Source organism: Stenella coeruleoalba (genome assembly GCF_951394435.1).
Source record: "Stenella coeruleoalba genome assembly, contig: scaffold_52, whole genome shotgun sequence".
Lineage (NCBI taxonomy): Eukaryota > Metazoa > Chordata > Mammalia > Artiodactyla > Delphinidae > Stenella > Stenella coeruleoalba.
In genome coordinates, this window is record NW_027646181.1 from 1,430,153 (window position 1) to 1,443,014 (window position 12,862).

General features: G+C 43.8%; 1 long non-coding RNA gene across 12 annotated transcripts in view; it reads left to right on the forward strand.

Annotated features, from left to right (window-relative positions):
• The window catches only part of LOC307181276, a 2,057,065-nt gene that overhangs the window by 1,300,197 nt on the left and 744,006 nt on the right, over window positions 1–12,862 (forward strand). For 11 of the 12 annotated variants that reach the window (XR_013826308.1, XR_013826309.1, XR_013826310.1 and 8 more), the window contains one exon: window positions 1,562–1,647. The exons of the other annotated variant lie outside the window; for it this stretch is intronic. This is a non-coding gene — a long non-coding RNA (uncharacterized lncRNA). The remainder of the gene's footprint in view (window positions 1–1,561; window positions 1,648–12,862) is intronic. 12 annotated transcript variants of the gene reach the window in all.

Here is a 12,862-nt window from a genome sequence, read left to right on the forward strand (position 1 = left end):
TGAATCCACTCATTGTGATGCTAAGGGCCTGATGACATAGATTTCATTGCTCAGTGATATTGCTTTGTAAGTAAATACCACAACTTCTTTATCCATTTTTCACTTTCTGCGATGTTGAACTTGTACTGTAAACGAGGTTCTTGTAAATAGAGGCGTCCCAAACTTTGGGGTGGCTGTGTCTTTTTGATTTTAATTTCCCTAAGCTATAGGACCATAAGTGGCAGTGCCCTAGGCTCTGTTGCTTTGTTTTTTAGATGTTTCAGGAAACACCATACACTTCTCCCGAGTGTCTGTTGGCAATTTACATCCCGCCCATCAGCATAACAAGGCTCCCAGTTCTCAATGGCCTGTTGCCTTTCTGGATTTTACACTTTTTTCAGATGGCCCTTTTGACCGGGGGGAAGTGAGACTTCATTGTAGTGCAGATTTCCTTTGCAAGCTTGCTTGGTTGGCCAAAAAGGGCGTATGCGTTTTTTCCTGAATATATTCAGGAAAAAACGCATACGCCCTTTTTGGCCAAGTGCATCATTGTGGACGTTCTGCCTCTTTTCCTATGCTTTCAATGCAATTCCAGTCTACCTCCTGAAATCGGTTTCCTGCAATTCTGCCCCGCTTTCAAGTCCTCTTGGCAGCCTTACTTCAGTCTATTTTTGGACGATAGCTGTCATTTATAACTCTGCAGGTTTGTGAATTACAGTGCCCCTGAGCCCCTTTCTTCAACTCGCTTTCTTTTGAGCTGGCCGCAACACCGCAGGATGGCTTCAGGCCCTAATCTGGTTCCGGTACGGCACGCTGAGCCTTTGGTTATTTCCTCTTCCTGGTGGGAAATGAGAGTTAAATTTGCCCGTCCAGACACCTCCAGCTAGCCTCTCATTGGTTCTCGCTATTCCTGTTCATCTTCCGCAGAAATTGCAAACTGGGCCAAACAGGAGGTTAAAGGCGCTGACTCTCCAAGTGGGGAGAGTGTTAGTAAAGCGTCTGGAATGTTGCACCCGAGTACCAGGGGAGGAAAACTGAGACATATTTGAACACGTCTCCCGTTCACATGGTTGATCATACTTGGGTTCCACATGTATGTTTTAGCTGAGGGAGGAATACCTTAAACCTGGAGAGTTGAGACCCGTGTAATGGGTACCATGCAATATGACTTCAAAGGGTCTTCATTTGCTCACCGAACCTCTCCAATCCTATCACTGCTGCGTTTATGCCCCTGTACACATGCTTGATTCTCTTTTGGAGACATAGCAATCCATAGGTTTTACGATACTTACTAGTCAGGTACATTCTTAGGCGTTTAATATGCGGTGTTGAGTCCATTTCGTTGAGCAAGGAGTAGCTCTTGTCTATTCCATATTTGACTTAAGGAACTTTATCTGTGCTCATTTCAATCTCTGGTTTTATGCAGCACCCCAACTCACCTTTCCCCTTAAGCAAGCATAAGTTGGTTTTCTAAATTTGAGACCCTGTTCTGTTCTGTAATTCAGTTCCTGTGTAGCCAAGTTTACATTCCGTGTATTACTGATATCTTATGATGTTTCTTTTTCTGTGTGACTTACTTCAGTTAGAATCAACATACCTGAATCCACTCATTGTGATGCTAAGGGCCTGATGACATAGATTTCATTGCTGAGTGATATTGCTTTGTAAGTAAATACCACAACTTCTTTATCCATTTTTCACTTTCTGCGATGTTGAACTTGTACTGTAAACGAGGTTCTTGTAAATAGAGGCGTCCCAAACTTTGGGGTGGCTATGTCTTTTTGATTTTAATTTCCCTAAGCTATAGGACCATAAGTGGCAGTGCCCTAGGCTCTGTTGCTTTGTTTTTTAGATGTTTCAGGAAACACCATACACTTCTCCCGAGTGTCTGTTGGCAATTTACATCCCGCCCATCAGCATAACAAGGCTCCCAGTTCTCAATGGCCTGTTGCCTTTCTGGATTTTACAGTTTTTTCAGATGGCCCTTTTGACAGGGGGGAAGTGAGACTTCATTGTAGTGCAGATTTCCTTTGCAAGCTTGCTTGGTTGGCCAAAAAGGGCGTATGCGTTTTTTCCTGAATATATTCAGGAAAAAACGCATACGCCCTTTTTGGCCAAGTGCATCATTGTGGACGTTCTGCCTCTTTTCCTGTGCTTTCAATGCAATTCCAGTCTACCTCCTGAAATCGGTTTCCTGCAATTCTGCCCCGCTTTCAAGTCCTCTTGGCAGCCTTACTTCAGTCTATTTTTGGACGATAGCTGTCATTTATAACTCTGCAGGTTTGTGAATTACAGTGCCCCTGAGCTCCTTTCTTCAACTCGCTTTCTTGTGAGCTGGCCGCAACACCGCAGGATGGCTTCAGGCCCTAATCTGGTTCCGGCCCGGCATTCTGAGCCTTTGGTTAATTCCTCTTCCTGGTGGGAAATGAGAGTTAAATTTGCCCGTTCAGACACCTCCAGCTAGTCTCTCATTGGTTCTCGCTATTCCTGTTCATCTTCCGCAGAAATTGCGAACTGGGCCAAACAGGAGGTTAAAGGGACTGACTCTCCAAGTGGGGAGAGTGTCAGTAAAGCATCTGGAATGTTGCACCCGAGTACCAGGGGAGGAAAACTGAGACATATTTGAACACGTCTCCCGTTCACATGGTTGATCATACTTGGGTTCCACATGCATGTTTTAGCTGAAGGAAGAATACCTTAAACCTGGAGAGTTGAGACCCGTGGAATGGGTACCATGCAATATGACTTCAAAGGGTCTTCATTTGCTCACCGAACCTCTCCAATCCTATCACTGCTGCGTTTATGCCCCTGTACACATGCTTGATTCTCTTTTGGAGACATAGCAATCCATAGGTTTTACGATACTTACTAGTCAGGTACATTCTTAGGCGTTTAATATGCGGTGTTGAGTCCATTTCGTTGAGCAAGGAGTAGCTCTTGTCTATTCCATATTTGACTTAAGGAACTTTATCTGTGCTCATTTCAATCTCTGGTTTTATGCAGCACCCCAACTCACCTTTACCCTTAAGCAAGCATAAGTTGGTTTTCTAAATTTGAGACCCTGTTCTGTTCTGTAATTCAGTTCCTGTGTAGCCAAGTTTACATTCCGTGTATTACTGATATCTTATGATGTTTCTTTTTCTGTGTGACTTACTTCAGTTAGAATCATCATACCTGAATCCACTCATTGTGCTGCTAAGGGCCTGATGACACAGATTTCATTGCTGAGTGATATTGCTTTGTAAGTAAATACCACAACTTCTTTATCCATTTTTCACTTTCTGCGATGTTGAACTTGTACTGTAAACGAGGTTCTTGTAAACAGAGCCGTTCCAAACTTTGGGGTGGCTGTGTCTTTTTGATTTTAATTTCCCTAAGCTATAGGACCATAAGTGGAAGTGCCCTAGGTTCTGTTGCTTTGTTTTTTAGATGTTTCAGGAAACACCATACACTTCTCCCGAGTGGTTGTTGGCAATTTACATCCCGCCCATCAGCATAACAAGGCTCCCAGTTCTCCATGGCCTGTCCTGCCTTTCTGGATTTTACACTTTTTTCAGATGGCCCTTTTGACCGGGGGGAAGTGAGACTTCATTGTAGTGCAGATTTCCTTTGCAAGCTTGCTTGGTTGGCCAAAAAGGGCGTATGCGTTTTTTCCTGAATATATTCAGGAAAAAACGCATACGCCCTTTTTGGCCAAGTGCATCATTGTGGACGTTCTGCCTCTTTTCCTATGCTTTCAATGCAATTCCAGTCTACCTCCTGAAATTGGTTTCCTGCAATTCTGCCCCGCTTTCAAGTCCTCTTGGCAGCCTTACTTCAGTCTATTTTTGGACGATAGCTGTCATTTATAACTCTGCAGGTTTGTGAATTACAGTGCCCCTGAGCTCCTTTCTTCAACTCGCTTTCTTGTGACCTGGCCGCAACACCGCAGGATGGCTTCAGGCCCTAATCTGGTTCCGGTACGGCACGCTGAGCCTTTGGTTATTTCCTCTTCCTGGTGGGAAATGAGAGTTAAATTTGCCCGTCCAGACACCTCCAGCTAGCCTCTCATTGGTTCTCGCTATTCCTGTTCATCTTCCGCAGAAATTGCAAACTGGGCCAAACAGGAGGTTAAAGGCGCTGACTCTCCAAGTGGGGAGAGTGTTAGTAAAGCGTCTGGAATGTTGCACCCGAGTACCAGGGGAGGAGAACTGAGACATATTTGAACACGTCTGCAGTTCACATGGTTGATCATACTTGGGTTCCACATGCATGTTTTAGCTGAAGGAAGAATACCTTAAACCTGGAGAGTTGAGACCCGTGTAATGGGTACCATGCAATATGACTTCAAAGGGTCTTCATTTCCTCACCGAACATCTCCAATCGTATCACTGCTGCATTTATGGCCCTGTACACATGCTTGATTCTCTTTCGGAGACATAGCAATCCATAGGTTTTAAGATACTTACTAGTCAGGTACATTCTTAGGCGTTTAATATGCCGTGTTGAGTCCATTTCATTGAGCAAGGAGTAGCTCTTGTCTATTCCATATTTGGCTTAAGGAACTTTATCTGTGCTCATTTCAATCTCTGGTTTTATGCAGCACCCCAACTCACCTTTCCCCTTAAGCAAGCATAAGTTGGTTTTCTAAATTTGAGACCCTGTTCTGTTCTGTAATTCAGTTCCTGTGTAGCCAAGTTTACATTCCGTGTATTACTGATATCTTATGATATTTCTTTTTCTGTGTGACTTATTTCAGTTAGAATCATCATACCTGAATCCACTCATTGTGATGCTAAGGGCCTGATGACATAGATTTCATTGCTCAGTGATATTGCTTTGTAAGTAAATACCACAAGTTGTTTATCCATTTTTCACTTTCTGCGATGTTGAACTTGTACTGTAAACGAGGTTCTTGTAAACAGAGGCATAGTCCCAAACTTTGGGGTGGCTGTGTCTTTTTGATTTTAATTTCCCTAAGCTATAGGACCATAAGTGGCAGTGCCCTAGGCTCTGTTGCTTTGTTTTTTAGATGTTTCAGGAAACACCATACACTTCTCCGGAGTGTCTGTTGGCAATTTACATCCCGCCCATCAGCATAACAAGGCTCCCAGTTCTCCATGGCCTGTCCTGCCTTTCTGGATTTTACACTTTTTTCAGATGGCCCTTTTGACCGGGGGGAAGTGAGACTTCATTGTAGTGCAGATTTCCTTTGCAAGCTTGCTTGGTTGGCCAAAAAGGGCGTATGCGTTTTTTCCTGAATATATTCAGGAAAAAACGCATACGCCCTTTTTGGCCAAGTGCATCATTGTGGACGTTCTGCCTCTTTTCCTATGCTTTCAATGCAATTCCAGTCTACCTCCTGAAATTGGTTTCCTGCAATTCTGCCCCGCTTTCAAGTCCTCTTGGCAGCCTTACTTCAGTCTATTTTTGGACGATAGCTGTCATTTATAACTCTGCAGGTTTGTGAATTACAGTGCCCCTGAGCTCCTTTCTTCAACTCGCTTTCTTGTGACCTGGCCGCAACACCGCAGGATGGCTTCAGGCCCTAATCTGGTTCCGGTACGGCACGCTGAGCCTTTGGTTATTTCCTCTTCCTGGTGGGAAATGAGAGTTAAATTTGCCCGTCCAGACACCTCCAGCTAGCCTCTCATTGGTTCTCGCTATTCCTGTTCATCTTCCGCAGAAATTGCAAACTGGGCCAAACAGGAGGTTAAAGGCGCTGACTCTCCAAGTGGGGAGAGTGTTAGTAAAGCGTCTGGAATGTTGCACCCGAGTACCAGGGGAGGAAAACTGAGACATATTTGAACACGTCTGCAGTTCACATGGTTGATCATACTTGGGTTCCACATGCATGTTTTAGCTGAAGGAAGAATACCTTAAACCTGGAGAGTTGAGACCCGTGTAATGGGTACCATGCAATATGACTTCAAAGGGTCTTCATTTCCTCACCGAACATCTCCAATCGTATCACTGCTGCATTTATGGCCCTGTACACATGCTTGATTCTCTTTCGGAGACATAGCAATCCATAGGTTTTAAGATACTTACTAGTCAGGTACATTCTTAGGCGTTTAATATGCCGTGTTGAGTCCATTTCATTGAGCAAGGAGTAGCTCTTGTCTATTCCATATTTGGCTTAAGGAACTTTATCTGTGCTCATTTCAATCTCTGGTTTTATGCAGCACCCCAACTCACCTTTCCCCTTAAGCAAGCATAAGTTGGTTTTCTAAATTTGAGACCCTGTTCTGTTCTGTAATTCAGTTCCTGTGTAGCCAAGTTTACATTCCGTGTATTACTGATATCTTATGATATTTCTTTTTCTGTGTGACTTATTTCAGTTAGAATCATCATACCTGAATCCACTCATTGTGATGCTAAGGGCCTGATGACATAGATTTCATTGCTCAGTGATATTGCTTTGTAAGTAAATACCACAAGTTCTTTATCCATTTTTCACTTTCTGCGATGTTGAACTTGTACTGTAAACGAGGTTCTTGTAAACAGAGGCATAGTCCCAAACTTTGGGGTGGCTGTGTCTTTTTGATTTTAATTTCCCTAAGCTATAGGACCATAAGTGGCAGTGCCCTAGGCTCTGTTGCTTTGTTTTTTAGATGTTTCAGGAAACACCATACACTTCTCCGGAGTGTCTGTTGGCAATTTACATCCCGCCCATCAGCATAACAAGGCTCCCAGTTCTCCATGGCCTGTCCTGCCTTTCTGGATTTTACACTTTTTTCAGATGGCCCTTTTGACCGGGGGGAAGTGAGACTTCATTGTAGTGCAGATTTCCTTTGCAAGCTTGCTTGGTTGGCCAAAAAGGGCGTATGCGTTTTTTCCTGAATATATTCAGGAAAAAACGCATACGCCCTTTTTGGCCAAGTGCATCATTGTGGACGTTCTGCCTCTTTTCCTATGCTTTCAATGCAATTCCAGTCTACCTCCTGAAATCGGTTTCCTGCAATTCTGCCCCGCTTTCAAGTCCTCTTGGCAGCCTTACTTCAGTCTATTTTTGGACGATAGCTGTCATTTATAACTCTGCAGGTTTGTGAATTACAGTGCCCCTGAGCTCCTTTCTTCAACTTGCTTTCTTGTGACCTGGCCGCAACACCGCAGGATGGCTTCAGGCCCTAATCTGGTTCCGGCACGGCACGCTGAGCCTTTGGTTATTTCCTCTTCCTGGTGGGAAATGAGAGTTAAATTTGCCCGTCCAGACACCTCCAGCTAGTCTCTCATTGGTTCTCGCTATTCCTGTTCATCTTCCGCAGAAATTGCAAACTGGGCCAAACAGGAGGTTAAAGGCGCTGACTCTCCAAGTGGGGAGAGTGTTAGTAAAGCGTCTGGAATGTTGCACCCGAGTACCAGGGGAGGAAAACTGAGACATATTTGAACACGTCTCCCGTTCACATGGTTGATCATACTTGGGTTCCACATGCATGTTTTAGCTGAAGGAAGAATACCTTAAACCTGGAGAGTTAAGACCCGTGGAATGGGTACCATGCAATATGACTTCAAAGGGTCTTCATTTGCTCACCGAACCTCTCCAATCCTATCACTGCTGCGTTTATGCCCCTGTACACATGCTTGATTCTCTTTCGGAGACATAGCAATCCATAGGTTTTAAGATACTTACTAGTCAGGTACATTCTTAGGCGTTTAATATGCGATGTTGAGTCCATTTCGTTGAGCAAGGAGTAGCTCTTGTCTATTCCATATTTGACTTAAGGAACTTTATCTGTGCTCATTTCAATCTCTGGTTTTATGCAGCACCCCAACTCACCTTTACCCTTAAGCAAGCATAAGTTGGTTTTTTAAATTTGAGACCCTGTTCGGTTCTGTAATTCAGTTCCTGTGTAGCCAAGTTTACATTCCGTGTATTACTGATATCTTATGATGTTTCTTTTTCTGTGTGACTTACTTCAGTTAGAATCCTCATACCTGAATCCACTCATTGTGCTGCTAAGGGCCTGATGACACAGATTTCATTGCTGAGTGATATTGCTTTGTAAGTAAATACCACAACTTCTTTATCCATTTTTCACTTTCTGCGATGTTGAACTTGTACTGTAAACGAGGTTCTTGTAAACAGAGGCATCCCAAACTTTGGGGTGGCTGTGTCTTTTTGATTTTAATTTCCCTAAGCTATAGGACCTTAAGTGGCAGTGCCCTAGGCTCTGTTGCTTTGTTTTTTAGATGTTTCAGGAAACACCATACACTTCTCCAGAGTGTCTGTTGGCAATTTACATCCCGCCCATCAGCATAACAAGGCTCCCAGTTCTCCATGGCCTGTCCTGCCTTTCTGGATTTTACACTTTTTTCAGATGGCCCTTTTGACCGGGGGGAAGTGAGACTTCATTGTAGTGCAGATTTCCTTTGCAAGCTTGCTTGGTTGGCCAAAAAGGGCGTATGCGTTTTTTCCTGAATATATTCAGGAAAAAACGCATACGCCCTTTTTGGCCAAGTGCATCATTGTGGACGTTCTGCCTCTTTTCCTATGCCTTCAATGCAATTCCAGTCTACCTCCTGAAATCGGTTTCCTGCAATTCTGCCCCGCTTTCAAGTCCTCTTGGCAGCCTTACTTCAGTCTATTTTTGGACGATAGCTGTCATTTATAACTCTGCAGGTTTGTGAATTACAGTGCCCCTGAGCTCCTTTCTTCAACTCGCTTTCTTTTGAGCTGGCCGCAACACCGCAGGATGGCTTCAGGCCCTAATCTGGTTCCGGCAGGGCATGCTGAGCCTTTGGTTAATTCCTCTTCCTGGTTGGAAATGAGAGTTAAATTTGCCCGTCCAGACACCTCCAGCTAGCCTCTCATTGGTTCTCGCTATTCCTGTTCATCTTCCGCGGAAATTGCAAACTGGGCCAAGCAGGAGGTTAAAGGGACTGACTCTCCAAGTGGGGAGAGTGATAGTAAAGCGTCTGGAATGTTGCACCCGAGTACCAGGGGAGGAAACCTGAGACATATTTGAACACGTCTCCCGATCACATGGTTGATCATACTCTAGGTTCCACATGCATGTTTTAGCTGAAGGAAGAATACCTTAAACCAGGGTAGTTGAAACCGGTGGAAAGGGTACCATGCAATATGACTTCAAAGGGTCTTCATTTGCTCACCGAACCTCTCCAATCCTATCACTGCTGCGTTTATGCCCCTGTACACATGCTTGATTATCTTTCGGAGACATAGCAATCCATAGGTTTTAAGATACTTACTAGTCAGGTACATTCTTAGGCGTTTAATATGGGGTGTTGAGTCTATTTCGTTGAGCAAGGAGTAGCTCTTGTCTATTCCATATTTGGCTTAAGGAACTTTATCTGTGCTCATTTCAATCTCTGGTTTTATGCAGCACCCCAACTCACCTTTACCCTTAAGCAAGAATAAGTTGGTTTTCTAAATTTGAGACCCTGTTCTGTTCTGTAATTCAGTTCCTGTGTAGCCAAGTTTACATTCCGTGTATTACTGATATCTTATGATATTTCTTTTTCTGTGTGACTTATTTCAGTTAGAATCCTCATACCTGAATCCACTCATTGTGCTGCTATGGGCCTGATGACACAGATTTCATTGCTGAGTGATATTGCTTTGTAAGTAAATACCACAACTTCTTTATCCATTTTTCACTTTCTGCGATGTTGAACTTGTACTGTAAACGAGGTTCTTGTAAACAGAGCCGTTCCAAACTTTGGGGTGGCTGTGTCTTTTTGACTTTAATTTCCCTAAGCTATAGGACCATAAGTGGAAGTGCCCTAGGCTCTGTTGCTTTGTTTTTTAGATGTTTCAGGAAACACCATACACTTCTCCCGAGTGGTTGTTGGGAATTTACATCCCGCCCATCAGCATAACAAGGCTCCCAGTTCTCCATGGCCTGTCCTGCCTTTCTGGATTTTACACTTTTTTCAGATGGCCCTTTTGACCGGGGGGAAGTGAGACTTCTTTGTAGTGCAGATTTCCTTTGCAAGCTTGCTTGGTTGGCCAAAAAGGGCGTATGCGTTTTTTCCTGAATATATTCAGGAAAAAACGCATACGCCCTTTTTGGCCAAGTGCATCATTGTGGACGTTCTGCCTCTTTTCCTATGCTTTCAATGCAATTCCAGTCTACCTCCTGAAATCGGTTTCCTGCAATTCTGCCCCACTTTCAAGTCCTCTTGGCAGCCTTACTTCAGTCTATTTTTGGACGATAGCTGTCATTTATAACTCTGCAGGTTTGTGAATTACAGTGCCCCTGAGCTCCTTTCTTCAACTCGCTTTCTTGTGACTTGGCCGCAACACCGCAGGATGGCTTCAGGCCCTAATCTGGTTCTGGCCCGGCATGCTGAGCCTTTGGTTAATTCCTCTTCCTGGTGGGAAATGAGAGTTAAATTTGCCCGTCCAGACACCTCCAGCTAGCCTCTCATTGGTTCTCGCTATTCCTGTTCATCTTCCGCGAAAATTGCAAACTGGGCCAAACAGGAGGTAAAAGGGACTGACTCTCCAAGTGGGGAGAGTGTTAGTAAAGCGTCTGGAATGTTGCACCCGAGTACCAGGGGAGGAAAACTGAGACATATTTGAACACGTCTCCCGATCACATGGTTGATCATACTCTAGGTTCCACATGCATGTTTTAGCTAAAGGAAGAATACCTTAAACCTAGGTAGTTGAAACCCGTGGAAAGGGTACCATGCAATATGACTTCAAAGGGTCTTCATTTGCTCACCGAACCTCTCCAATCCTATCACTGCTGCGTTTATGCCCCTGTACACATGCTTGATTCTCTTTCGGAGACATAGCAATCCATAGGTTTTAAGATACTTAGTAGTCAGGTACATTCTTAGGCGTTTAATATGCGGTGTTGAGTCCATTTCGTTGAGCAAGGAGTAGCTCTTGTCTATTCCATATTTGGCTTAAGGAACTTTATCTGTGCTCATTTCAATCTCTGGTTTTATGCAGCACCCCAACTCACCTTTACCCTTAAGCAAGAATAAGTTGGTTTTCTAAATTTGAGACCCTGTTCTGTTCTGTAATTCAGTTCCTGTGTAGCCAAGTTTACATTCCGTGTATTACTGATATCTTATGATGTTTCTTTTTCTGTGTGACTTACTTCAGTTAGAATCATCATACCTGAATCCACTCATTGTGCTGCTAAGGGCCTGATGACACAGATTTCATTGCTGAGTGATATTGCTTTGTAAGTAAATACCACAACTTCTTTATCCATTTTTCACTTTCTACGATGTTGAACTTGTACTGTAAACGAGGTTCTTGTAAACAGAGGCGTCCCAAACTTTGGGGTGGCTGTGTCTTTTTGATTTTAATTTCCCTAAGCTATAGGACCATAAGTGGAAGTGCCCTAGGCTCTGTTGCTTTGTTTTTTAGATGTTTCAGGAAACACCATACACTTCTCCCGAGTGGTTGTTGGGAATTTACATCCCACCCATCAGCATAACAAGGCTCCCAGTTCTCCATGGCCTGTCCTGCCTTTCTGGATTTTACACTTTTTTCAGATGGCCCTTTTGACCGGGGGGAAGTGAGACTTCATTGTAGTGCAGATTTCCTTTGCAAGCTTGCTTGGTTGGCCAAAAAGGGCGTATGCGTTTTTTCCTGAATATATTCAGGAAAAAACGCATACGCCCTTTTTGGCCAAGTGCATCATTGTGGACGTTCTGCCTCTTTTCCTATGCCTTCAATGCAATTCCAGTCTACCTCCTGAAATCGGTTTCCTGCAATTCTGCCCCGCTTTCAAGTCCTCTTGGCAGCCTTACTTCAGTCTATTTTTGGACGATAGCTGTCATTTATAACTCTGCAGGTTTGTGAATTACAGTGCCCCTGAGCTCCTTTCTTCAACTCGCTTTCTTTTGAGCTGGCCGCAACACCGCAGGATGGCTTCAGGCCCTAATCTGGTTCCGGCAGGGCATGCTGAGCCTTTGGTTAATTCCTCTTCCTGGTTGGAAATGAGAGTTAAATTTGCCCGTCCAGACACCTCCAGCTAGCCTCTCATTGGTTCTCGCTATTCCTGTTCATCTTCCGCGGAAATTGCAAACTGGGCCAAGCAGGAGGTTAAAGGGACTGACTCTCCAAGTGGGGAGAGTGATAGTAAAGCGTCTGGAATGTTGCACCCGAGTACCAGGGGAGGAAACCTGAGACATATTTGAACACGTCTCCCGATCACATGGTTGATCATACTCTAGGTTCCACATGCATGTTTTAGCTGAAGGAAGAATACCTTAAACCAGGGTAGTTGAAACCGGTGGAAAGGGTACCATGCAATATGACTTCAAAGGGTCTTCATTTGCTCACCGAACCTCTCCAATCCTATCACTGCTGCGTTTATGCCCCTGTACACATGCTTGATTATCTTTCGGAGACATAGCAATCCATAGGTTTTAAGATACTTACTAGTCAGGTACATTCTTAGGCGTTTAATATGGGGTGTTGAGTCTATTTCGTTGAGCAAGGAGTAGCTCTTGTCTATTCCATATTTGGCTTAAGGAACTTTATCTGTGCTCATTTCAATCTCTGGTTTTATGCAGCACCCCAACTCACCTTTACCCTTAAGCAAGAATAAGTTGGTTTTCTAAATTTGAGACCCTGTTCTGTTCTGTAATTCAGTTCCTGTGTAGCCAAGTTTACATTCCGTGTATTACTGATATCTTATGATGTTTCTTTTTCTGTGTGACTTACTTCAGTTAGAATCATCATACCTGAATCCACTCATTGTGCTGCTAAGGGCCTGATGACACAGATTTCATTGCTGAGTGATATTGCTTTGTAAGTAAATACCACAACTTCTTTATCCATTTTTCACTTTCTACGATGTTGAACTTGTACTGTAAACGAGGTTCTTGTAAACAGAGGCGTCCCAAACTTTGGGGTGGCTGTGTCTTTTTGATTTTAATTTCCCTAAGCTATAGGACCATAAGTGGAAGT